General features: G+C 43.4%; 1 pseudogene; it reads right to left on the bottom strand.

The window, feature by feature from the left end:
- The window catches only part of LOC139228027 (acidic mammalian chitinase-like), a 50101-nt pseudogene that overhangs the window by 24861 nt on the left and 8860 nt on the right, over nt 1-16380 (bottom strand).

Raw genomic sequence — 16380 nt, forward strand, 5'->3', positions numbered from 1 at the left:
GAGCTGAGTCCACGGCTAGATCAGCCATGATCTTATTGAATGGCGGAGCAGGCTCGAGGGGCTGGATGGCCTACTCCTGTTCCTAATTCTTATGTTCTTATGTAAACCGCCAACCCGAAACGCACTTCCCAATGGCAGCTTTCCAATTAGGAGATAGAAAATGGCTCACTGCAGCAGGATCTTAAGGGACCGCAGCAGCTTAAAGGGAAGGTGTGGGCAAACCGGAAAGATAGATTGTGGAAGTGTAGGATGATGTCTGGAGGCAAGTAAAGTTTCAACATGGCCCTGACATTTTTGAATTCTGCACCGTAAATGTTGTTGGAGCAAATTCATGAGAGGAAGGAGGAAGTCCTTTTTCCCTCGCATAGTCAGCAGATGCCAATGTGAGTTGTTGGATGGGGCATGGCAAGAGATGGCACAGGATGTGGATGTGAGCAGCAGTTATACCAGGACCTGAATGCAGTGCAGAAAGAAATTTAATGATCTCACCAGAAGTGCCAAGGTAAAAGTCCCCATCTAATCTCTCATTCTTTCTGCACAGCCTTGAGGACTCCCATCTTCGCCTCTGCACAATGAATCCTTTCCTTCTCCATTTCCCATGGATGTTCATAAGTCAGCAAGGAAATCTTCAGTGCACTTCCAAAGATTCTTAACCCTCTGAGTGAAGAAGTTTCTCCTCATCTCAGTCCTAAATGGCCGACCCCTTATTCTGAGACTGTTCCCCTGGTTCTAGACTCCCCAACCAGAGGAAACATCCTCCCTGCATCTACCCTGTCAAGCCCGTACTGGTGCCAGTGCCCCATGAACTGAAGCCCACGTGTATACATATATATCTGCACAGATAGATATAATCTGCATATAGATAGGTAGACATAATTTACTCTGTCATTTATTCCTAGGACCTCAAAACTATGGAAATTTTTATTTGCTCAGTATTGCCTTCCTCTTACAAGTCACAGGCTTTAAATCCTAGCTTGCCATCACCAAATTACTACATCTTCATTCACTTATTACTCTACTACTTGTTTTTTTCAGCCTTGTTAATGGCCTGCTCGATGGCCCTAACGCTTCACTTGCCTTTCTCAATGAAAGATCCAACCTGGATTTAAGTAAAATACTCCAGAGGTCAAAGTAGGATTTCATTTGTATAGTGGCATAGGGTTTTGTTCTAAACATCGATGCCCAGCAACTATTGTGAAGAGAAAAAAAAATTGTATTGAAAGAATTAATACTTACTGAGCAATTTTCTTGACCTCAAAACCAGCATCAATTTGTTTTTTATTGCCAGCCACAACTGCTGTAAGTAGGAGCCTGGGTTGATTGGTTTGGTTTGCTTCTTCTTGAAAGGCTTTAATTAATTCCTGGAAAGAACGATAAAACATTGACTGTGCATAGTAGTCTACCATGGTCCTTTTATAATGCCCAACAGATGTAATTACAATAAAATAGCTTGTGATTGCATGGGCTTTTCTGTGGCAATATTAATGTAATTTTTTGCTAACTATGTCGATGATAGACACGATTGGTGACAGCATTGTGATAGAAATGGTTTCACCCATTAAAAAAGTTTCTGCTGGGAGATGGGCTGTTTTTCTGGTCTAGTCTGAAACATATTAAGCCAATTTAGCTACTCACTGACATCATTATAGGCAGTCCCTCGGAAACGAGGAAGGCTTGCTTCAACTCTAAAAGTTAGTTTTTAGGTGACTGAACAGTCCAATATGGGAATTATAATCTCTGTCACAGGTGGGACAGACAGTCGTTGAAGGAAAGGGTGGGTGGGACTGGTTTGCCGCATGCTCCTCCTGCTGCCTGCGCTTATTTTCTGCATGCTCTCGGCGACGAGACTCGAGGTGCTCAGTGTCCTCCCGGATGCACTTCCTCCACTTAGGGTGGTCTCTGGCCAGGGACTCCCAGGTGTCGGTGGGGATGTTGCATTTTATCAAGGAGGCTTTGAGGGTGTCCTTGAAACATTTCCTCTGCCCACCTTGGCTTGCTTGCCGTGTAGGAGTTCTGAGTAGAGCGCTTGCTTTGAAGTCTTGTGTCAGGAATGCGAATAATGTGGCCCGCCCAACGGAGCTGGTCGAGTGTGGTCAGTGCTTCAATGTTGGCCTGATCGAGGACGCTAACGTTGGTGCGTCTGTCCTCCCAGGGGATTTGCAGGATCTTGCAGAGACATCGTTGGTGGTATTTCTCCAGCGATTTGAGGTGTCTACTGTCTCTGAGTCATACAGAAGGGTGGGTATTACTACATAACAATGTGCTGTAAACACACATCTTTCACCAGACAATATACATCACAGTCTATCCACAACAAGCTTGGTTTAGACAGCACTGTTAAACTCCCAGCCTGTTGTTGATGGGCCTTTATGTACCTGTTGCTGTAGATGGCCATTTGTTGTGTCTTAGACTCTGTTATTTCTCAAAGGCAAACGCAATAGATAGAGGGGAGCAAGACATATAAGTTGTATGCATTTCTAATGCTCTATCTAGGTACGATTTTGATTGAAGTGCATTGGATGTGAAGCAAGATGTCAACACTGTGATTAGGAACATCTATTTAATTCCAAAAATGTCTACAATAGGTAGAGATTTGACTAAGCTATAGAGAAGGCTCTATCTGTTAATTGAAAGTCAACAAAGAAAGGCCATTCAAAGGAACTCAGGTGATTGGCTTGTCTGGAAAACTCTTTCATGTATTTGTTCAAAATTATTGTGCTCCTGAAGCTGGCTCGGACCACTGGCAGTACGTTACAGCTGTAAAAGAATCTATTGATGGATAAACTAGATTGGTAATGCATTCTGGTACAAAATTATCTGGCATGATTGCATTAATCATCCTCCCAAGTGATGTGGGTGTGTAGTGGGAATCCAACTTATAAATCCTGAGACAATAAGGATTGTCTACTGATCACTTGACATTCTCTGAGATTCCATAGGCCACGTTTCGGGCATTGGGTGTGAGAGTGCTTGTCCCAAGGGGATTACATTTGGGTTAGATGTGAAGAGTCTGAAGTGTCTTTGTTTTATATCGAAAGATGATGGCATAAGCGCCTTTTCCAATTGCTGCAGATTGTCCCCAAGTCCTCCTCAATCTGATTCGATCCTTCCATGTACAAAGGCTAGAATCCAGTGTGGTGGTAATTATCTGACAGTTTTAACATCAGTAGTATTGTCAAACAGGGATGTGTTTTGGCACCAACACTCTGGTGCTTTGTTATGCTTTCTCATCTAGCCCCGAAATTGTATTACTCCATAATAGCGGTAGGCCACTTAATAGTGTAGATGAACAAAGGGACTTTGGAGTGCTTGTCCACAGATCCCTGAAAGTAGCAGGCTAGGTGGATAAGGTGGTTAAGAAGGCATACGGAATGCTTGCCTTTATTGGCCGAGGCATAGAATATAAGAGCAGGGAGGTTATGCTTAAATTGTATAATACTTTGGTTAGGCCAAAACTGGAATACTGCGTGCAGTTCTGGTCGCCATATTATAAGAAAAACGTGCTTGCACTAGAGAGGGTGTCGAGGAGATTTACTGGGATGCTGCCTGGAATGGAGAATCTTAGTTATGAGGACAGATTGGATAGGCTGGGTTTGTTCTCATTGGAACAGAGGAGGTTGAGAGGAGACCTAATTGAGATGTACAAAATATTGAGGGGCCTGGACATAGTGCATAGTAAGGGCCTATTTCCATTGGTGGAGGGGTCTACTATGAGGGGGCATAGTTTTAAGGTGGTTGGTGGAAGGTTTACAGGGGATTTGAGGGGGGCTTCTTTATGCAGAGGGTTGTGGGGATCTGGAACTCACTGCCTGGAAGAGTGGTGGATGCAGAAACCCTCACCACTTTTAAGAGATGGTTGGATGGGCACTGAAAGTGCCGTAACCTGCAGGGTTACAGACCTAGAGCTGGTAATTGGGATTAGACTAGATGACCTTTTGTTGGACGGTGCAGATATAATGGTAAGTACTACAGGGAAGAGAATAGGCCAGGGTGATCTCCTGGACTAGTTTCGATCGCCTGGATGAGTTGGAGAGGAAATTTCCCAGATTTTTTCTCCCTAAATTGGCCTGGGTTTTTATCTGGTTTTTGCCTCTCCCAGGAGATCACATGGCTTTGGTTGGGGTGGAGTATAGAATGTTTTCAGTATAAGGGGTGTCGCAGTTGTGCAAGGCGGACTGGTTGGGCTGGGTGCTCTTTGCCTTTCCGTCATTGTTCATAGGTTTATATGTAACCTTTAGGGCTGCTGACCAAGGGCTGTGCGGCTCTTTGTCGGCCGGCGTGGACACGATGGGCTGAAATGGCCTCCTTCTGCGTTGTAAATTTCTATGTTTCTATGTTTCTATAAACATCAGATGGAAATCTCTAATATTGTCTGCCTAAGAGCAAATAGTAAAATCAAACATCTGTTGAGAAGAGAACTTATTATCGCTGAAGATGCAGTGCTCATTACACACAGTGAAGTAGACCTTAAACAACTTTGCAATAACTTTCACCAGCTTGTGATGAATTCGGACTAACCACTAGTCTAACGAAGACCATGATCATTGCACAGCATGTGTTGACTGCACCAACAACACCATGTGAGAAGTTGTACACAAATTCTTCTACCTAGGATCAGCTGTATCGGATAACATCTCTAGATGATGAGTTAAATTCTCGCATCAGAAGGACAGCATGATAGTCATGGCATCACCAATCAGGTCATTGTACAGCTGTGCATTTATGTAAAATGACATGCAAGTGGCCTTGGACAAAATAATCCTATTGAACAGAGTTTAGAGCACTTGAGATTGAAAATGAATTTGAATAGAGTGCTGTATCTATGTTTGCTTTTCCTTTGCTAATAATATATGATTCATGTTATAAAATTAAAAACTAGGATCCTTGCTGGCTTAATGGATAAAAAAAACTGCTGTGATTGTTGTGAGTCACAGAGAATGCAGGCTCCCAGGTTTGATTTGTGGCCTGTGTTGAGTTAGTTGACCTTAACATGGCAGCTGAGTGGGTGCTAATATTGGCTTCTGCTACCCTGAACAAGGGAAATGAAAGAAAGACAGCTAAGGTTCCTTCCCTGACAGGATGCCACCTGTAAAGTTTGGGCGTGTGTGTGTGTGTGGATGCTGGGTGAGGGCTGAACCATGCTGGGATGTGATGCTTCTCAGGATTGAATAACCTGTTGACATTTATTGGCTATTCCCATATGAAGACGGCCAATTAGAAAAGGTCCTTTGGACTGGATTTTCGGTCTGTTGCCGCCTCTGTTTTCGCCCAGGTGGGGTGATAATGGCGGCGGAGAGCATTTCTGGGCCGGGACATTCAGTGCTGGGTTTGTGGGGGCGTGGAGCAGTACCGCCCGGGAGAGGCGAGCCGGTGTGCAACACCCCTGCTCCATATTTGAAACTCACCCGACCCACAGCGCCCCCTAGTGGGACCGCCTGTGAAAGCTGGCGGTTCCAGCTGTAGCGGCTGCAGTGAGGAAAGGAATGTCCACCTGAGGTAAGTGTGATTGTCTCTTATTTGTTTATTTTTGTGATTCATAGGTGGGTGTGGCATCAGGAAAGTATTGGGAATGTTTTGGATGTTTTTTTTGTTCAGAATTTTTTTTTCTCATGGAAGCCTCTCTTAGGGCCGTCTGTTTATCTTGGGATTTTCAGTTACTCAGCCAGCCTCGCGCCCTAAAAGAGATGTGGAACGACTCCCTTAGTGCTCCGCCCCACACTCATGACACGGCTGGTGAATTTTGCGGCTGGAGACGCAAACCATTTCCCGGTGCAAAATTTACCGCTCCGCCTGGACTAACGCTGCTTCAGAGGTGCGACCGAGTTTCCACCCCCTGTGATTGCAGTTCCGAGTTTCCACCCCCTGTGATTGCAGTTCCGAGTTTCCACCCTCTGTGATTGCAGTTCCGAGTTTCCACCCTCTGTGATTGCAGTTCCGAGTTTCCACCCCCTGTGATTGCAGTTCCGAGTTTCCACCCCCTGTGATTGCAGTTCCGAGTTTCCACCCCCTGTGATTGCAGTTCCGAGTTTCCACCCTCTGTGATTGCAGTTCCGAGTTTCCACCCCCTGTGATTGCAGTTCCCTTATGCTCTGGGAACAGTCAGTACTTCAAGGAGAGAAAGGCAGAAAAAATTTGAAGGCAGTTTTACTCACCATAACCAAACTTGTGTACCTCTTTTTATCTGCAGGTGGGCTTTTTCTAGAACCTGGATACTTCCAGTCTAAACTTAAACCATCAAAGTTATGCTTCCTAAGGAATTGAATCGTAGAATGGATGAATGTTGCACGATTCTTCACGTCCGCAACCATGCTGGTGAACCTGAAAGGATCGGGAGAAATAATGAAATGTTTTTTTTTATTCGTTCATGGGATGTGGGCATCGCTGGCAAGGCCAGCATTTATTGCCTATCCCTAATTGCCCTTCAGAAGGTGGTGGTGAGCCACCTTTTTGAACCGCTGCAGTCCGTGTGGTGAAGGTACTCCCACAGTGCTGATAGGGAGGGAGTTCCAGGATTTTGACCCGGCGACGATGAAGAATGGTGACATATTTCCAAGTCAGGATGGTGTGCAACTTGGAGGGGAATGTGGAGGTGGTGGTGTTCCCACGTGCCTGCTGCCCTTGTCCTTCTAGGTGGTAGAGGTTGTGAGTTTGGGAGTTCCTGTTGAAGCTTGAATGTCATCCAGGTCTTGTTGCATGCGGGTATGGACTGCCTTATAGGAAGAGTTGCGAATGGAACTGAACACTGTGCAGTCATTAGTGAACATCCGCACTTCTGACCATATGATGGAGGGAAGGTCATTGATGAAGCAGCTGAAGGTGGTTGGGCCCAGGACACTGCCCTGAGTTTTCATATTGTTTCATCTGGTTCCAGCTTTCTTAAAACATTTTAATTAGTATTTATCATAACATCTATCTTAAAACAAAATTGCATGTGAATCAATGAGAACTCTTTCAAAATCCATTGCATATTTTATTAAAAAAAACACACATCTTTAAGAAGTAGATGCACTAATGTTGGGCATTTTAAAGAAAATGTTGAGAGTTATTTTGGAATACGACAGTTCTCAGTCCAAATGTTCTTAAATCTGCAATTGGAATGGTGGCAGCTAATGAAGGTTGGGCTTTTTCTTGTTGGAGATAGTAATTACCGACATTTATATAATATGAATGTTACCTGCCACTTGTCAGCCCAAGCCCAAACGTGGAGCAATGTGAAGTTATCTACTTTGGTCAGAAAAATGGAAAAGCAGAATATTTTTTAACTGGTGAGATACTGGGAAAATAATGGTATTCAGAGGGACCTGGGTGTCCTTGTACACGAATCACTGAAAGTTGACATGCAGATACAGCAAGCAATTAGGAAAGCAAATGGTTTGTTAGTCTTTATTACAAAGAGATTAGAGTAGAAGAGGCCACACCTGGAGTTCTGTGTACAGTTTTGGTCTCTTTACCTAAGGAAGGATATGCTTGTCTTAAAGGGAGTGCAACAAAGGTTCACCAGCCTGCTTCCTGGGATTGTCCTATGAGGAGATATTGAGTAGACTAGGCTTATATTCTCTCGAGTTTAGAAGAATGAGAGGTGATCACATTGAAAATTCTTAAGGGAATTGACAGGGTAGATGCAAGGAGGATGTTTCCCCTGGCTGGGGAGTCCAGATCGAGGGGTCACAGTCTCAGAATAAAGGGTTGGCCATTTGGGACTGGGATGAAGAGAAATGCCTTCACTCAAAGGGTTGTGAATCTTTGGAATTCTATACCCTGGAGAGCTGTTGATGCTCTGTTGTTGTTTATATTCCAACCAAATATTGATAGATTTCTGGATTCTAAGGGAATCAGGATATGGGGATAGTGCGGGAAGGTGGGGATTGAGGTAGATCATATTGACTGGCAGAGCCGGCTCAAGGTGCCTGAATGGCCTACACCTGCTCCTATTTCTAATGTTCTTATGATGAAGCGATGTTCATTGACAAAGCATCTGAAGATGATTGCACTAAGGACATTTCTCTATGGGACTCTTGCAGTGATGTTGTGGGGCTGTGATGACTGGCATCTGACAATACAATATGATTCTAGCCACTAGAGGGTTTTCTCCTTTGACCCCTTTTGGCCTTAGTTCTGAGGGGGGTCCCAGTCGAATGCTACCTTCTCTAGCATTCCGGTCTTGCGCCCATGCATGATGAAGACTCTGGAGCTGAGTGGTTCAAGCAGAACCCACACTGAGCATCGATGAGCAGGTTATTGGTGAATAGATGTCACTTGATGAAACTATTATGCATCTTCCATCATTTTGCTGCTGATAGGTGGTAATTGGCTGGATTAGATTTGGATGACAATCTGGGTGCCTTCACACCATATCCACTTATTTCCTTATTACATCTCACCCTACACCCTGAAGAGACTGCAGATGCTTTTATGAGCCACTTCTGTCTCTCTGCTTCAAGTGCACCAAGTCCTGCTCACCCATTACCCCTGTGCTCGCTGACCTACATTGGCTTCCGGTTAACATAGAAACATAGAAAATAGGTGCAGGAGCAGGCCATTCAGCCCTTCTAGCCTGCACCGCCATTCAATGAGTTCATGGCTGAACATGAAACTTCAGTACCCCATTCTTGCTTTCTCGCCATACCCCTTGATCCCCCGAGTAGTAAGGACTTCATCTAACTCCCTTTTGAATATATTTAGTGAATTGGCCTCAACTACTTTCTGTGGTAGAGAATTCCACAGGTTCACCACTCTCTGGGTGAAGAAGTTTCTCCTCATCTCGGTCCTAAATGGCTTACCCCTTATCCTTAGACTGTGACCCCTGGTTCTGGACTTCCCCAACATTGGGAACATTCTTCCTGCATCCAACCTGTCCAAACCCGTCAGAATTTTAAATGTTTCTATGAGGTCCCCTCTCACTCTTCTGAACTCCAGTGAATACAAGCCCAGTTGATCCAGTCTTTCTTGATAGGTCAGTCCCACCATCCCGGGAATCAGTCTGGTAAATTTTCGCTGCACTCCCTCAATAGCAAGAATGTCCTTCCTCAAGTTAGGAGACCAAAACTGTATACAATACTCCAGGTGTGGCCTCACCAATGCCCTGTACAACTGTAGCAACACCTCCCTGCCCCTGTACTCAAATCCCCTCGCTATGAAGGCCAACATGCCATTTGCTTTCTTAACCGCCTGCTGTACCTGCATGCCAACCTTCAGTGACTGATGTACCATGACACCCAGGTCTCGTTGCACCTCCCCTTTTCCTAATCTGTCACCATTCAGATAATAGTCTGTCTCTCTGTTTTTACCACCAAAGTGGATAACCTCACATTTATCCACATTATACTTCATCTGCCACGCATTTGCCCACTCACCTAACCTATCCAAGTCACTCTGCAACCTCATAGCATCCTCCTCGCAGCTCACACTGCCACCCAACTTAGTGTCATCTGCAAATTTGGAGATACTACATTTAATCCCCTCGTCTAAATCATTAATGTACAATGTAAACAGCTGGGGCCCCAGCACAGAACCTTGCGGTACCCCACTAGTCACTGCCTGCCATTCTGAAAAGTACCCATTTACTCCTACTCTTTGCTTCCTGTCTGACAACCAGTTCTCAATCCACGTCAGCACACTACCCCCAATCCCATGTGCTCTAACTTTGCACATTAATCTCCTGTGTGGGACCTTGTCGAAAGCCTTCTGAAAGTCCAAATATACCACATCAACTGGTTCTCCTTTGTCCACTTTACTGGAAACATCCTCAAAAAATTCCAGAAGATTTGTCAAGCATGATTTCCCTTTCACAAATCCATGCTGACTTGGACCTATCATGTCACCATTTTCCAAATGCGCTGCTATGACATCCTTAATAATTGATTCCATCATTTTACCCACTACTGAGGTCAGGCTGACCGGTCTATAATTCCCTGCTTTCTCTCTCCCTCCTTTTTTAAAAAGTGGGGTTACATTGGCTACCCTCCACTCGATAGGAACTGATCCAGAGTCAATGGAATGTTGGAAAATGACTGTCAATGCATCCGCTATTTCCAAGGCCACCTCCTTAAGTACTCTGGGATGCAGTCCATCAGGCCCTGGGGATTTATCGGCCTTCAATCCCATCAATTTCCCCAACACAATTTCCCGACTAATAAAGATTTCCCTCAGTTCCTCCTCCTTACTAGACCCTCTATCCGGAAGGTTGTTTGTGTCCTCCTTAGTGAATACCGAACCAAAGTACTTGTTCAATTGGTCTGCCATTTCTTTGTTCCCCGTTATGACTTCCCCTGATTCTGACTGCAGGGGACCTACGTTTGTCTTTACTAACCTTTTTCTCTTTACATACCTATAGAAACTTTTGCAATCCGCCTTAATGTTCCCTGCAAGCTTCTTCTCATACTCCATTTTCCCTGCCCTAATCAAACCCTTTGACCTCCTCTGCTGAGTTCTAAATTTCTCCCAGTCCCCAGGTTCGCTGCTATTTCTGGCCAATTTGTATGCCACTTCCTTGGCTTTAATATTATCCCTGATTTCCCTAGATAACCACGGTTGAGCCACCTTCCCTTTTTTATTTTTACGCCAGACAGGAATGTACAATTGTTGTAATTCATCCATGCGGTCTCTAAATGTCTGCCATTGCCCATCCACAGTCAACCCCTTAAGTATCATTCGCCAATCTATCTTAGCCAATTCACGCCTCATACCTTCAAAGTTACCCTTCTTTAAGTTCTGGACCATGGTCTCTGAATTAACTGTTTCATTCTCCATCCTAATGCAGAATTCCACCATATTATGGTCACTCTTCCCCAAGGGGCCTCGCACAATGAGATTGCTAATTAATCCTCTCTCATTACACAACACCCAGTCTAAGATGGCCTCCCCCCTAGTTGGTTCCTCGACATATTGGTCTAGAAAACCATCCCTTATGCACTCCAGGAAATCCTCCTCCACCGTATTAAGCAATGTCTCGATTTCAAAATTCTCATCCTTGTTTTCAAATCCCTCCATGGCCTCACCCCCTTCCTATTTGTAAACTCCTCCAGCTCCACAATCCCCCCGAGATGTCTGCACTACTCTGATTCTGCCCTTTTGAGGATCCCTGATTCTAATCGCTCAACCATTGGTGGCTGTGCCTTCTGTTGCCTAGGCCCTAATTTCTGGAATTCCCTGCCTAAACCTCTCCGCCTCTCTACCTCTCTTTCCTCCTTCAAGACGCTCCTTAAAACCTATCTCTTTGACCAAGCTTTTGGTCACCTGCCTAATTTCTCCTTATGTGGCTCGTTGTCAAATATTTTGTCTTTTAATACTCCCATGAAGTGCCTTGGGATGGTTCACTATGTTAAAGACACTATATAAATACAAGTTGTTGTTGCTCCCACTTTACACTAAAAGCTACCCTTTTTCCTCTTTGATTTCCAGTGCTGAAGACGTGGATATACGGAGAGAAGGCTAGCCTTCCTGATGACGCAGCATCACGCGTCCTTGCAAGCACCAGTTTCTCCTGCTCTCTGCTGTCTTTCTTGCTGCTCCCCCTCATCCTCCAGCCCTAAAGGCAGCCCCACCAGACCATCCCTGTAGTCAAACCCATCCATAAGGCAGCCTAAAACAGTGCAACACCGGCAAAAATCAAAACTGGTGGTTAAACGTAACTTTCCAGAGACAGATGGCAGGCTACAAACACCCTGAAGTTAAGCAGCAGCCTGAAATGGCAAACCAGCAACGAACTTAAAGTACTCCACGATCCCTTTAAATAATGCTGGTGAGGGCTCCTTCCTGCTTGTTAGGGCCACAAGTTATTGGGCAAGTTTACCACGTGGCGAGTCAGGTGTGGACCAAAGCAAAATTCTACCAACAATCGGAGGACCCTTATTTACGTAACTTATGTATTTCTCTAAATAGTTCTGCAGTGGAGCAGCCTGATGCAATATAGCTTGTGGTGCACTTCCAGCTCTAAAGGAGCTTCCTGTCTGCTATGTTCGAGGCTTTAGCGCCCAAAACAAATGATCGCGCCTAAATTTAATTTTGAGCCCATCAGATTCTGAAAAACTGTTGTGTGCATTAACAAACACTGGCTTATTACAGAATATATGAAGAGTGTTTGCAGTTAGTTAGCACGATGTGTTGATGTGCAGAAAATCAGAACAGTTAATACCGATCCAAACATTTAAAAGTCAGTTTGACCTCGTGACCTATTTAACTTACCTGGAGTTCCTTTTTAAAATTACCAAATATATGAAATCCACTCTGAATATAAATGCAATGTAAATTATATTAACATTTTGTAAAATTAGCGATTTTAGAGATTATGAGGAAATACATTTCAATTCCACATATCGATTCTGCATTTATATATTAATTTACAGGGAAAGCCTGTTAAATTATGGTGCTCAAAAACTGTCTTCGACTGCATCTGTGTGATACAGGCCCACACACTAAATTTCAAATTCAGGTCTCTCCCTCCCTTTGCTTTCTTGTGCTGCTGTCTAATCATAGAATGTTTACAGCACAGAAGAAGGCCATTCGGCCCGTCGAGCCCGTGCCCGCTCTCTGCAAGAGCACCCCAGCTAGTCCCACTACCCCGCCCTTTCCCTGTAGCTCTGCAAGTTTTTTTCCTTCAGGTATGTATCCAATTCCCTTTTGAAAGCCACGATTGAGTCTGCCTCCACCACCCTTTCAGGCAGTGAATTCCAGATCCTAACCACTCGCTGCGTGAAAAAGGTTTTCCTCGTGTTGCCTTTGGTTCTTCTGCCAGGCACCTTAAATCTGTGTCCTCTGGTTCTCGACCCTTCCGCCACTGGCAAACGTTTCTCGCTATCTACTCTGTCCAGACCCCTCATGATATTGAACATCTCTATCAAATCTCCTCTAATTGGAACAGGAAGCAGTAGGGAACACAAAAGCAACGACCAAACCAGTCTCCACCAGAAGAAAATCACAAGTTGATGGCCCTTGAGATCTGGTAATTACTGATCTTCCTGGTCATACTGTAAAAGCTGATTTGCTGATCTGAGGGGAGAAACTGCCTGGACCTGTGCTCGAGATTACCTTTCTGCCATCCTCCAACTGCCAAGAGTGTCTTCAATTAGCTCTCTTGTTAGGAAAAACAATAAATGATTATTTTCAAGCATTCATTTTAACAACCAACTTAACTTGAATCTCATAACCTTGGAAGCAAAGATAATCTTCAGTGAGCTAAATAGGAAGTTGCAGAAGTATCTGTGGGATATAGCCCTCTGGGAGGGAGTCATTCAGCTTTGTGGAAACATTAGCCTTTTTTTTACTCTAGTGAGAGAAGGCGTGACCATTCTGGCTCTATCATTCCGAATAAACTGTTAGGCCCAGAAATCCAGACGTTGCTGTCCACGTTACCCTGCTTTGCCACAGTACTGGTGCCTCGCTGATAGACTCTGCATTAAATCCATGTAAGGGCATGCAGTTGCTGTACTTACTCACTAGTTACCCACTAAACACAGCAGAAAAAGTTAGGGTTGGTGCACTCAGGTGTAAGTGAATTTGTAAAGTTCAAATGGCCTACTCCTGCTCCTATTTCTTATGTTCTTATGTAACTCAATGCATGCACTTGTATTTTACTACAATATATTTGCTCCTTCCAATTTTTTGTTTTTCTTTGTAGTTTACCTCATAAAGAGAAATGTATGAACATTTCAAGTAGTTGAATATTAGACAATGGTTGGAAATATTTTTTTAAATTGCCAAAATCACAAACATAACCTAGCAACAAGAGCTTGCATTTATATAGTGCTTTTAAACATAGAAAAGACCCCAAGGCATTTCATTGAGTAAGAAAGGAATGGAATCTAAGCGTTTTGGAAGAGTTAGGAAAATGACCTAAAGCTGAGTCCAAAGTTGGGTTTTGAGAAGGCTGTGAAAAGTTGAGAGGTTTAGGGCAGGCGTTCCATTGAGCAAAGTCAAGATGGCTGAAGGTTCTACCATCAATAATTAAGGCGACATTAGCAGGAAATACACAGGAGGCCAGAATCAAAGGATCAGATGAACATCAGGTTGCAAGAGGTTGATGAGTTTTCTAATCTAGTAGGAAAAGTATAGCTTTTATTTCTTTGATGCCTTTAAAATGGAACAGAACTTGCATTTATATAGTGTCATTCATGACCTCAAGATGTCCCAAGGTGCTTTGCAGTCAATGAACTACTTTTGAAGTATACTCACTGTTGTAATGCAGAGAAAAACGGCAACCAATTTGTACACAGTAAGATCCCATAAACAACAATGAGATAAATGAGCAGATAATCTGTTTTAGTGATGTTGGTTAATGTTGTTTGAGAGATAAATATTGGCACATACAGAAGAAGAACTTCCCTGCTGCTCTTCGAATAGCCGTGGGATCTTTTATATCAACCAAAAAGGGAAAATTGGCCTCCGTTTAACCGATCATCCTAAAGTACAGTACAGCACTTGTGTCAGCCTAGATTATGTGCTCAAGTCTTTGGAGTGGGGCTTGAACCCACGACTTTCTAACAGAGGTCAGAGTGTTATCACTGAGCTAAGGCTGACACCTGTACATTTAAAATCTTGCATTTACACACAAGTCCTGTCTGCAAAACCTTACTCTCTGTTGACACTCACACTTTTGAGTCAATGGTTTCCATTATCACTTGCTTAGTCCACCTTTACAGCAGAAACTGTCTGCAAATATCACATGGTGTAATTATACCCTCCCACCAGTGATGGCACTGTAACACCTATTTGTTACCCAGCTCCTCAGCCTTCAGAGAAAGTCTTATGTTCCATCCAACTCTATTGCTTTGCTTCCTAAATTATCATAAGTTGTGTTATATAACTAAAAATAACAAGTTAACATCAAAGTATACAAAAACAAGGGCGTCACCTGAAGATTTTGACTCCTCAGGTGCAATGCCATTGGACATTGTCTAGCTATTATGAATATCTAAATCTTTTCCATCATTAATGATATTGGCCTTGAAATTACACTATGTAAATATTAAATGCCTAATGTGATCATATAAAATTCCTTTCCAGTTATTCTAACCTATTTGAAATAAACAGGTTGAAGCAGTGAACATAGATTTTTTTTTTTAATGAAATTTAAGTATTCTTGCATCAATGCAGTCCCGAGTATTATTAAGGCCATAATATTATGAATTCAGTGCAGTAACTGAAGGTAATGACTTAGGGCCCAGTTTAGAAAGTGGTGCATGAGCACACAATATCACCTTCCCTGCAAATGTGCCAACTATTCTACTTCAGTCTCACAAGACTGCCTGGGTCTTGCTGTGAAATGCTGCCAAAAGATGCTTTTTTTCAGAATAATTAACCGAGTAAATATGCAGCCCCTCCTCATGTGTTAAATCCCTATCCTTCTGGCATCAGAAAAATCACACAATGTTTCCATATTTTTTATTTAGATCCTTGAGTCTTCCAGCTAGTTCCTGGTACTTGATGAATATTTAAACAATATTTTTTTAATTTACTTGACAAGATTGAGATCTTGTGTTATGTGCTGTGCCAATGTTTTGCTAAATTGGCATGACTGCCTCAGTTCTGGCACACTCGTGTTATATTCTTACAATATGATCAAATACACAGTGTCAGAAAGATCACAAGGAAGGTGTCAGAACGTATAACGAAAGGCTAAATAAACTGGGGCGCTCGCTTCTAGAAGTGAGAAGGCTGAGGGGTGACCTAATAGAGGTCTTTAAAATTATGAAGCGGTTCGATAGGGTAGATGTAAAGAAAATGTTTCCACATGTGCGGGAGACCAAAACTAGGGACCATAAATATAAGGTAGATGCCAATAGAGAATTCAGAACAAACTTTTTTACCCAAAGAGTGATAGAATGTGGAACTTGCTACCCCAAGGTGTAGTTGAGGCAAATAACATAGATGTATTTAAGGGGAGGCTAGATCAGCACATGAGGGAGAAAGGAATATACTGATGGCTATGTGGTTGATAATGAAGAAGAGGGGTGGGAGGAGGCTCGTGTCAGAACATAAATGCCGGCATGGACCGGTTGGGCTGAATGGCCTATTTCTGTATTGTAGATTTTAATGTTATTATATGTAATCATTTAATTATGTAAAGCTTTTGATGTAGAGATATGTCCCAAGGCACATTGCAGAGGCGTGTATGTTTATAAACAAATAACAAAAGAGAGGGGCGATGCAGACATTGCAATCAGGGAGGAGGAGTGTGAAATATTCGATGAAATAAACATAGTGAGAGAGGAAGTAGTAAGGCATTCAGCAGCTTTGAAAGTGGATAAATCCCCAGGTCTGGATAAAATGGATCCCAGACTGTTAAGAGAAGCAAAAGAGGAAATAGCAGAGTCTCTGACCATCATTTTCCAATCCTCTCTGGCTACAGGTGTGGTGCTGGAGGACTGGAGTACTGCTAACATC

The sequence above is a fragment of the Pristiophorus japonicus genome, chromosome 17, assembly GCF_044704955.1.
Source record: "Pristiophorus japonicus isolate sPriJap1 chromosome 17, sPriJap1.hap1, whole genome shotgun sequence".
In the NCBI taxonomy this organism is placed as follows: domain Eukaryota; kingdom Metazoa; phylum Chordata; class Chondrichthyes; family Pristiophoridae; genus Pristiophorus; species Pristiophorus japonicus.